Below are 12,106 nucleotides of genomic sequence, written 5' to 3'. Positions count from 1 at the left end.
TAGTAGTAGTATCAAAGCCATTATTATCCTCGTAAATCACGCAAAAGAGGCTAACATGAACTATGTGTGGTCTTCCACGCCGGATATATCTGAATATTCAGACTCACTACAGTCACTCTCCTTTTCTTCCGGAACATAATCCGACAAACTACTATCCTCCTCCATATTTTTCTGCTAAAAATGCCTAAGTAACGCCTGAAAAACACACAGTTCTCCTCAATAGCATGGTTCTATCAGCAACAGATGGCGTAACGAGCCTGCTTTGATCATTGCTTGCGATAGTCGCGTGCTCAAATGACGTCACAGCACCACATAGACTCGGTCTTTCCCAACCAGAAGCATTCGTATATTTTCTTGGCCATTGCCATGCAAGAATATTTCCTATTCAGCCAATAGTACCAGCTACGTACGGACCATACGTAGTGGTAGTCAAGAGGTTAACAATTTGTGAGGATCCTCACTAACAGACTGGCGCACATGGTCAATGTTTCTGTTCGATCTTGATGACCTTTGGCATCCTGGCAGTTTAGCGCTCCATGGCAACAAATATTAACAATGTTGCCAAGCGTTTGCGATCTATCTCATTTCTCTGTAATGTGCGAATTGCCCCAGAGGACGGATTCAAAAACTAAAATATTTCTGAGACACTCTTTATAATTTATACATATGTGACACATTATTTAAATACATTACATAATCAATTCATCTGCCTCATAACAAACCAACAGCAAAAATTATATAAATTGTCTCTCAAATGTGCATGCCCCTTTTCCTCAAAATTGTTCATGCATTTAAGACAAAAATGTTTAGCAGCAACAATCTGAAGTATATAGTTTGTCTTTCTTCTCTCTCTGGTAATTTAAATGCATTACAGAAAAGAATGATATTGCTCGCTTCGCTCGCAAGAAAAGTTTTGATTCCAAATTTTTGCAAGCAATATTGATTTAATAGGACAAATAATTTCACGGAGCACCATAGCATTCTATTTTACAAATTTCTTTTCAATTTAGATCCTCTGAACTTGACGAGACTGTAAGAAAAGCAGACGACGCGAGCAAGAAAATTTTACAAAATGTATTTTTATTTGTATAAAATATGAAATTGAGGGGATTACCCCTCTGGTCCCCCCTCCCCTGCAGATACCCTTTGCTTTGCCGTTTGGAAGAAAAATGCAAGAAAGATATGAAAACTAATTCCATCTTGAGTATCATTTTGTCGTGCTACTCTTAGATTCTGCTAGTCTTGCCTTTTTTACTTCAATGTTTGCCCCCCTAGAATTTATTTCCATCCAAGGTTGGGGGGTGCCCACCCCCTGTGGTTGTGCCACTGAGTCCTATAAACATTTGCTAATATGATGAAGTCATTGATTGAATTTTTCTTGATATTATATATATATAATATATATATTATATTTCTACTGCATTAAGTAATTACAATCATGAAATTGATGAACAAATACCTACATCAAAGCCAAAACTCAAATTTGGAAACCATGGAACCACAATTACTAAACACACTTGGTCACCAAGGCATGACCATAAATGAAGATTTTCAATTATCCGCTTTTTTTTATACGAGTAACGACACCAAAGTGTTGTGTAGTAAATGTGACAATGCACCCCTCTCCGCCTCATCACTAATTTTTGCCTAGTGTACAAGCAACAGGTAATCATTTGGAAAGTATTCATCATGCAAAGATTATTTTTAACTGGGGTGTTCTTGCTTTACTCTAAAAGTTTTGTCAAGCTTTGTATGCATAAACTGAAATGTCACCATTGATAATCAACATAGAAATTCCTGGATTAATCTGTGAAATAAACCATAGTGTTTAGCAGATGCAGGAGATGTACTACATAAAATCTCAGCAAGGAATTCAGGTTAAAGCAAGACTTTAGCCAGCCCTGTTTACACCTTTTCGCTTTTGCTGTTTTAGGCAATAGGATCACGTTACTGTTTGGCATGCACAGGAAAATATGGTTACCAGATTACTATAAGGGAAATGTAGGACATGCTGTCCCAAAATGTCTGACTTTTTTTCAAAATGTAGGACACACATGTCATGCTCAGTAAATAATACACATTACTAGAACACGTTAGCAAATATGTAATGTAAAATTGACACATTTTCATTTTTTAAAAATAATGATTTTGGAGTTTATTTTTACAAACTTCCAAAATTTGCACATCAATATTAAACAATACACTTCTTACTGCACGTGTTCTCAGTCGTATTTCTCAGAGGAGTCAATTTTTCTAAGAATTTCATGTTTAGCCAAAATATACTTATGAAACTCTGAACCAGTACAAACCTATTGCAGAAGCTATGAAAAACTATTTCTCTGAACAGTTAATGAAACTTAATGAAAATACTCCCTTAACGTTTACATTATGGCCTACATTCGGGGTTTTGGATGAGGAATTTTCTTCATCTAGAAATTGAAATCAGCGATAACAATGTCTTGACAATGGATCAAAATAAATTTCAATATTGAGTTTTGGAGTGGAGTCCCCCATTGACTTATAACTTGCTTGATTTTTCTTTGTTCAACTGAAACGTGCATTTTCTTAATTCAAATTCTGTGACACTAAAAATGTAGGACATTTATGATTTTTTTTATCAAATTCCTCCCAGACTCCGGACATGAGGCTAAGATGTAGGACATGTAAAAAGAGGATGTGTGGTAAACCTACAGGAGAGCAATGCCACGGCATGCCAGAGACTTGGGTTCAAGTCTCAGTTAAGCCTGCATTTTTTGCTGAGATTTATACAAGAACAATTTATTTTTTTACTTTAAACAGCATTGGAAAAACATGATTTTATTGAATTGAAAGTACACTTTAATACTTAAAACTTGTTTATTAGTATGTTAGAGCATCACAAAATAGTTAAGAAGTTGTATGAGTGGGAACACCATCATGAAGAATTACTCAAAAGTGTTTGGCTTTCATTTCTGCTACTCTTTGTGATGTGTGCACCATAAATTGCCAGGTGGCATAGACTTTTATTTCTCGCACACGCCACAACCTCGATATGATATATAAACTTAAACATTCTTTACATGCCACTACTAAACTGGGAACTAAGTGAGGGAAGAACTTATGTATATTTTGAAATTAGTCCACTACATTTTGTTATCCTTTTTACATTCATAGAGAATGTAAATAATAGATTAGATCTATCCAGACCCGTTAAGGGCCACCAGTTCTTGTCCTTATGTTTGCTGGAGATGCAGTGTATTGCTGACTTGCCTTGGGTGCAGGAGGTATCCTGGGTTCCCATCTTGTGTCTCTTCCTCCTCGACTTATCTTACCTGTCACTGTACCCAAGCATCACATCTTTAAGAAAGATTGTACATTCCGTGGAGCTAGTATTCAACTTGTTGTCTATGTTACAAGAGCATTGGATGAGTGCATTTTTCTGATAAAAAAGGAATAATCCTTATGTAAAGAAACCTGTAATGTATAGTGCCTTTTATCCTTGTGGAAGCAGATCCATTCAAAAATTTTTAAAAGTCAAGAGTCTATTGTTTCTTCATGGCAAGTTATACTAAAATACGAGGGTGGTTCAATAATTATTGTCCCTGACATATAAGCAGTATTATTTTTCCACAAAGTCCCCCTTCACAGTAATGCACTTCTTCCACCTATGCTGTAAAGCCACTATGCCAGCTTCAAAGAATGTCTGTGGCTGAGCCGTGAGCCATTCTTCCGCAGCGTCCATAACAGCAGCATTTGAGGGAAAATGCGTCCTCTTGAGGCGAGGTCGGGTGAGTAGGGAGGGTGTTCCAACACATGGAAACCAGCAGCATGGATTGCGGCACCAGTAACATGGCTTCTGTGTGCTGGAGCATTATCGTGGTGAGACAGCACTTTTCGCCGCAACATCCCACGCCGTTTCTCCTTGATTGCTTCACGTAACTTAGGGATCAGGGCTGCATAATAGTCCCCAGTAACAGTGTGTCCCACCAGGTAGTCAATAACGAGCACACCCTTCGCATCCCAAAAAAATGTGGCCATAACCTTGCGTGCTGATGCTTGCACCCTGAATTTGCGGGGGGTAGGTGAATTGCTGTGCCGCCACTCCATACTCTGTCGTTTGGACTCGGGATCATAGTGGTGGAGCCATGTCTCATCCACTGTCACAAATCTATCACAGACCTGCTTCAGGTCTGCCCCCATCAGCTCCAAACCAGCCCTTGAACATTGAACTCCGTCTTTCTGTTGTTCAAGGGATAACATTTTGGGGACCCATCGCGCTGACACCTTTCTGAATCCCAAGTGTTCATGCACAATGGTTTCCACTGAGCCTACAGAGATGTGCATGATGTCTGCTAACTGTTGCACCGTGATTCTTCTGTCAGCCATAATCATGTCATGCACAGCATCAATGTTTTCTGGGGTGGATGCTGTTGTTGGAGGACCAGCACCAGGGGCCTGTTGACAGCTTTCCCTGCCGCAACGGAAATCGCGGCACCAGTTTTTTACCACCTGGTAGGTAGGAGCCCCATCACCCAACACACTGACCATGTCCTCATGAATCTCCTTTGGGCTTAGCCCCTTTTTCTGGAGGTACTTGATGACAGCTCGTTGTTCGGTTTTCTCCATTTTTCAAACTAAGTGCCACCTCTCACACCTTAAGCGAGAAAAACAAATTTACTATAGCACCTACGGTTCTGAAATTTTGCATATAGGCATCTAAGACATTAGGCTACAATATCCCCATTATTCATTGCAATTCATATACTTTAAGTATGCCGGGGACAATAATTATTGAATCGCCCTCGTATAGATCACTTTACCTGATACTATATTCCTTCAAAACAAGAAGCTCTTCTCTGTCTGCAAACTCATGTGAGGGGTTCAAAGCCCAATTTTTCTTTAAATCCACTTTTCATGGAAGTGGAGTTATATGTATAATTTAGAACTGGGCAGCAGTGGTATAGCAAGGAGTGGGCGAAGTGGGTGACCACCCGGGGTCTTGAGACCCATGGTGTTGATACGAAAATTGTAATAAATAGAAGTGAGAAAAGATGAAAATGGCTAATCTCTATGGACAGTAAAATTAAAACATTGTCTTTTTCTGGCTTTAAATTTTAGTTTAACGTTATAATTTGAATGAATATGCCAAATCAGAGACATAACATACAGGGGGCAGCCCCTAACCGTAAAGGACTGGAAAAAAGTAAAAATTATTGTTGTGTTCCTCATGTGAAATATTTACAGAAAAATTGACGATAACTTTCTTGAACATTTTTATGCATTTATCCCTTTCTTGAATAAAAAGCATGTTGTCTTGTATTTTCCTCTTTCTCTTGACCTTGCACTCATGATTTTAATATGTTAACAATAAAGCACCTCGAACTGCCACGGAACAAGGTGTGGGTCATTTAAATGCTTGCGGTTGTTTTCAACTCGAGGAGAGAAGGGGAGAGGATAACTAAGTTTTTGTCTTCTTTTGAATACTTAAATGTCAAAGAAAGATAAGTTGTAATACATGAAAATTCGCTGGTAGAGGTTCGTTCGATTTGTATAATTAGACTGTTCTACACACATTTTGTTACAGAAATGAAAGTACCCAATCTTTACTAATGTTCGATTGGCTCTCGTTTTGACGTAACAGAAGGGGGTTGGGGGAGAGGGGACACATTCAAGGGACCCAGCTCAACTCTAGTATATATGCTAACACTGCTGACGGTCTGGCATGTCGCATTCAAGTATATCATCCCATCCTTTGCTGTTTCAGATCCCCTAAACATTGGCCAGTTTGCATTCAGTTGTGCAGTGTTTCCAGAGTATTGTTATATTTCGTATATGCAGTATATACAGTGCCGTGGCAACACTGGTGGCTGTTTGGCAACGTAGCATCCCAACAACAGGACTCCATTCCGACATGCCATGTATTCATGGAAGTATTTCACCATCTTTGGCTGCTAGCGAACCCCACAAGATAACCAACTCTCTAGCCTTCTTAAACCCGAAGGTTTATGGCTGCAGCAACACAAGCCTTCCATCTGTCCCTAACCTGGGCAAGATCAATCCAATCTTTTCCATCCTTACCGATTTCCTGTAGGTCCATCTCAACGTTATCCTCTATCTTCGTCTTGGCCTTCCTAAAGGTCTCTTACCATCAGGTTCCCCAACAAGAATCCTGTAAACCACAAGATAACACAGTCCGAAATAAATGACCTAATGAGGGACTTAGAACTTCCCAAAAATAAAGCCAAATTGTTGGTCTTACGGCTGTTCAAAACAAAAGGGGACCTGAGTGTGTGCCATGACAAAGGCTTATTTGCATCAATGAATATATCACATAACACCAAGGATTGGATACTTTTTATTGATTCCTCCAAGTTTTCTCTATAGCAGTTTTGCTGCACAACGGTAATGTTCTAACTTCAATTCCTGTTGTCTATGTAGTTGACATTAAGGAAACTTATGAAAACATGAAAGAAATTCTTCAGTGATGGTGAGTGAACTGCATGGAATGCATTTTGACAAGTGTGTCATAGTTTTCTGGGAACAGGAGAGCAAAGAACTATGAACAACTCATGGAGAATCTTCTGACGTCTTGCGAGAAGACTGGGTGGGAATTCAACATTCATAGTATTACTTAATTACTTTTATTCTTAGTGCTTTGCTGTTATGGGGTTTTTCCTGTTCAAGAGATCTACTTCACTAAAGGAAGGATACTTTCTCCTACACAACAGAAGAACATTCTTGTCGAGGATTCAGTAACCATTTATTTCAAGGCCACCTGCAGGATTTTGTGTGTGTGTGTGTGTCAGTGGCATCTCCTGACCCTGAACTTAAGGCGTTGGCAAAGAAGGAATGTTAACCCCTCCCCCTGTCATTTCTGTGAACAAATATTACAAATTTTCTCCGAACATTTTTGGTGCAAATTTAGAAATATTTAGAAAAACATTAAATTACATAAATTATTTTAAATGAAGTAAATACTTCATTTAAAATATGAATATATTTGAAGGATAAGGAGAAGCAAGAACTGCCAAAGAACAGTTTAAATGAGAAAATTAATGTTCAATACTTCGCCATACAATTTATTTTTAAAGCAAGAGTTTGCAACCAGAGAGGTTGGTGGAACTCCCATCACCCCCTACATAAAACACCCTGGACATAAGAATGACCCGTTCATTGAAAAATCGCTAAAATGCACATGCACATTCCCAGTTTTCCCCCTTCCCCTTCATTTATCCTTCCAAAAAGTAAATTTTGCTCATTACTTACAGTTACTTGAATTCCAGCTCTATTCTCCTTTCTTTAGAGAGAAATGCGCTGATCACTGCCTCATAAAATTTGGATTTATCCCCTTCTCCAGCTTAGAAAGTAATTCCTTCTCGATGGAGATAAGACTTAAATTCGTCGTCCGGTTCTGAGTTTGAGTAGAGCGGCAGAATGTGTGGATCCTCTTCAGTGATGAGAACGATCTCTCGACAGATGACGTCGTGGAAGGAATTGTTGCGATCAACACTGCTAATTTATATATTTGCGTAAACCCACCCACTAGATTTGTGTCGAGTAGATAATTTACAATCTCAATTGGTGTTTTCTCTGATCCTTCAGTGGAACCATACCAATCATAAAGTTCATTCTGCTGTTTTGTTAAATTAAACAGACTGCCATAAATTTCCTGCAATTTATGTACGAGATGGTGAGGAAAGTTTTCTCTTTTATTGAAGTAGCCCCGTTTTGTGGGATTTAGTAAATCAAAATATTGCAATTTTTTAAATGATGCGAATGTAATTGTTATCTGGTTGCTGATATTATCAATGATTTCAAAGTAAAGCCTCCGGCAGTGGTCTTTCTGTGATTCGTTGTTCAGTCGCCTCCTTTTCATTTCAACAACCTCTTCCTCTTCTACTGCACCAGTTATAGAATTCCATAGTGTTTCGAAATTCTCCCTTTCCTCTTGCAGCTGTTGTTGAAATCCAGTTATTTCATTACTGCAATACAAAATATCAACATTTTTAGACTGCAATCTACTGAATAATACATCTGAAAAGGCAAGTAAGTTGGATAAAGCCTTTATTAAAAATATATTTTCGAAATCCTTCAGGAAGCTAGAAAATCCTCTTGAAGTCATTGCAGTCAAATGATCGAAGTCTCCACTTTCACTAACATGTTCAAAATACATAAGTGCTTCTCTGTTGTCATTGACTGTCCACCTAGAGGTAGAATTCCATCTGGTAGGAGCTAATGACGGGAGCTTTCTGGACATGAAAGCAGAAAGTTCGTGTAACCTCTTTGGAGAATGAGAGAAAAACGTAGGCAGTGATTTAAGATCACAAAAGAACACCTTAAGCTCTTTGTTACATTCTAACTATTGTTGCAGCACCAAGTTCATGACATGAGCATAACAATGCGTAAAAAAAGCTTTCGGATACTTTTCCAAAACTTTACTTTGAAGGCCATTCAAATGACCACTCATTACAGAATACCCATCGTATGTCTGGGCAATTGATTTATCCCCACACTTATATTTATCCATTATTTCAGTCACGTGACTAAAAAGAGCTCCTGCAGTTTTATCAGCGCTCATGTCATGAAATCCAAGAAATCTTTCAATGACTTTTTTCTGTGAGGCGGCAAAAAAAATGTAACACGGTTGACACCTGAGATTTATTGCTAATGTCTGATGTTTCATCGACCATGATAGCCACAAAGTCTGTGTTGTGAATTTCATTGTAGATTTCATCTCTCAGAACATCCAAAACTGAATTTATTAATTCATTTTGAATGCCTGCCAAAGTACCGCAAAAAACTGTAGAATTTAATAAATGTTCTTTTAATGAGGGATCAAACTCGGCACTTGCAATAAGGAATTCCATGTAATTGCCCTTATTTAGAGATGCTGCATTTTCCTCATGGCCTCGGAATGGCAGTTCTTCCTTTGCTAAATAGCAGATGGCGCTAATCAACCTGTTTAATATTTCCCTGTGCTTTTTTACTCTTTCATTGTGTAGCTCTATTTCAGCTTTTCGTTGACTATCCAAAAGAACGTCAATTCTAGTAGGGGTGGCAACAAAACTACTAAATTTAAAGAAACTAGAAAGATGCAATTCAGACTCACTGTGTTTTTTCACTGCAGTATTGAGATGATTCAAATCCCCATACCCTTGATAATTCCAAACACCTTTTTTAATCGAGAATAATAAACATGTCCCAACAGTAAAATTTATTCACCACATCACACCCGCAAAGCCAGTCTGAAATTTCATAGAGTTCTTTTCGAAAATGTCTCTAAAAACCTTTTCCATCACCACTTTTTGCTTTAACACATGTTGACATCGTGAGATTCGGACATGGTCGACCATTGTCAATCACTTGTTTCTTCTCTGAATACGAAGCGAAGAAAAGGAATTATTTTAAATACTTTTGCACAACACATTCACTATTCTCCATCTTAAAATAATCACATCACTTCACACCACACGTTTAAAAAATAATGCACAACAATCATGAGCAAAACAACGCGGAACGTGGGGTGAATGAAAGCCAAATTGTTGGAAACAAATACAATGCCTTGAGAACCTAACCATGTTGGTGGGTGGCAGGGTGCACATGCGCAGTCATCCTATGTTTTGGCAGTGGTAAAACGTTGGATTTCCTCTCCCACGTCTTGGCCGTCCCGGACCGATCTGCCTGTCTGACAACCACTGCACACTACGCCTCGTTCGAAAACTACCAGGTGCTCGAAACTGACAATTAAAGAAAAAAAGCTCAAAATCATAATTTATAAAAGTACAGATACTTTCTTCTTTATTTCATTTTCCTTTGGCTGTTGACCCACGACTTACACACCCAGAGAAATCGCCACTGGTGTGTGTGTGTTTTTTTTTGGGGGGGGGGGGTGGCATGTGTAAAGTGGAGGAAACATAGAGTTATGCTTTTCCCCAGTTAAGAGAATTATCATACAGCATCACCAGCACTAAGTTAATTTGCAGAGATGCTTAATCTGTCTTTCACGGCACCTCTCACCTATGTTTTCACGCTATAATTTCAAAATTTGAATTGTATTAATTCTTCCTAGATATCTGGGGGATGGGGGGGCAAGTGCCCCCTGGCCTCCTTTTGCAGGTGTCCCTCATATATTTATCAAGTTATGCCCCCATTGCTTATGATTAATTGTTACGTAAAATGAATTATGCTTATCTTGAAAATAAGCAGCAATGCCTTGCTTATGTGTAACATGAATTATGCTGTAACTTCAAATTAAGAGCCAATTTTGGAAAGTGAAGTGCATATTCGTGTTCAGGAGGTAAGTTTCAGTAAGAAACAGCTACTTTCCTTTCTGTAACAGAAAAAAGTGAAAATGTGTAGAGCAGTATTATTAATGTTAAGTGTAGCCCCAACCAGGCATTAAAAGTAATTACTTAAATTTCTTGGAAGAATCTGACTGTGCATAGGTTCCCAAATTTGTTTCTTGCGGGTGCATACCTGACAATTTTGTTATGGCACTGTGTCAAATATTTTATACTACAAAAACATTTCAGGCGCATACAACAAAATGATATTTACAATTATCATGTAAGTCCTGAAATTCAAATTTAACTGGTACAATTAATGTGCAACAAAGTTAAAATGGCTATATTAAAAAAAATCAAATTATCTGTACCAGTTGACTGTACGAAAGATTCCATACATATGGAGCCAATGATTTGTTTATATTGAAACCGAAACTATAGAAAATTTGGCTCCCTTGGCAGGATTGTAGTTTAGTGCCCCCTTTCCCTCACTCTACCAAACATCATCAATTCATGTGCATCCTTTGATATTTTCTTCTTATTTGTGATTTTACCTTCAAATTTTGAAATGAGGAAACAAAGAAAAACTCATTAAAAATACAGTGTCCGAAAAGTAACTGTGCAGTGGAAATGTTTAAGTGAAATTTGAAGTTGTACTTACGGCAGTGCAGTTTTCTCTACAGGAACTGCTGGAAATGTCTTCCTCCGACCTGAAGACATGTCTGCACACGACGCTGCATATTGTTAAACACTTTATGGAGGGTTGCTGGAGTTATCTGTTCAATTTTTATTTTTATTTTCTCACTGCACTGCACAGTTACTTTTCGGACATGCTGTACTATAGGCTATATTTAAAGATTCGTAGTTTGCATTTCTGATTTTTTTTTAAAAAAAAGTTTAGGATGTTTCAGTTATGTCTAGTGCCTGAAGAACATTTTTAGAAACGTACTATTGCTACTACTTTGGTTAAAGAAAATTCCAGCAGTGTCGCATATTATTAAATATCATTTTTGTCAGTAATTTATTATTATTTATTCATATCGATTCACATTGAGATTTCGAATTTAAAGAATGGATGGGGCCCTCACATTCTAATCTTGCCCAGGGTCTCGCAATATGTTGCTACGCCACTGCTGTGAAGTATCAACATTTCAGTGCTAGAAGTAACTATCTCCTAAGTTGCAAATTCTTGCTCATAGAGGCATCACTGTGTTTGTCCTCCAACTGTTAAACATAGTACTAAGTTAGTTAAACGTTCCTTCTTTCTCAAAACTTGTAATGGAGTGCTCTGAACCCCTCATATGTCACATGATCATTCTCATTTTCTTTTAATGTTTACAAAAGTTCATTTCCAGTCGATCACCTCCATAAGAATTGAAACAACCACACTAACAAAGTGAAGACCATCGATGCAATTCCACCCCTTTAAATCATAAAGGGTGCAGAAGGAATGTGAATGAAATAATGATTTGCCATAGGCCTACCATTATCGTTTGTGGTTGGGTGTATAAGCCCTGAGTATTACCTGGCTACCTTTTCAACTGACAACTGGAAAGCAAGGAATCAACAGTGAGCTCAGTTGGGTTTGATTAAGATTGTTTTTCATGTTAGAAGTGGTAAAAATGGAAAGGGATGAATCAAAAGAGAGAGAGTTGGATACACTGCATGTTGCCAAACATGCTGTACAAGTTACCTCCATAGTGAGGATGAAAAAATTAAAATAATAAAAAGGAAATTAAGTTTAAGAAAGCATTTCATGCAACAAAAAGAAAAGCCAGAATTACATTTGGCAATATTGCTACAGGACAGCGGCGACGATACCCATATAGTACTCACTGGAATAC

At 38.0% G+C, this 12,106-nt stretch overlaps 1 protein-coding gene across 3 annotated transcripts in view; it reads left to right on the top strand.

The window, feature by feature from the left end:
- The window catches only part of LOC145997348 (uncharacterized), an 81,658-nt gene that overhangs the window by 58,457 nt on the left and 11,095 nt on the right, over nt 1-12,106 (top strand). The window lies entirely within an intron of this gene.

Source organism: Lepisma saccharinum, chromosome 13 (assembly GCF_977018435.1).
Source record: "Lepisma saccharinum chromosome 13, izLepSacc3.1, whole genome shotgun sequence".
Classification (NCBI taxonomy): domain Eukaryota; kingdom Metazoa; phylum Arthropoda; class Insecta; order Zygentoma; family Lepismatidae; genus Lepisma; species Lepisma saccharinum.
Note: the sequence above shows the minus strand (reverse complement) of the source record. Positions and strands in the feature narration are given on the sequence as shown.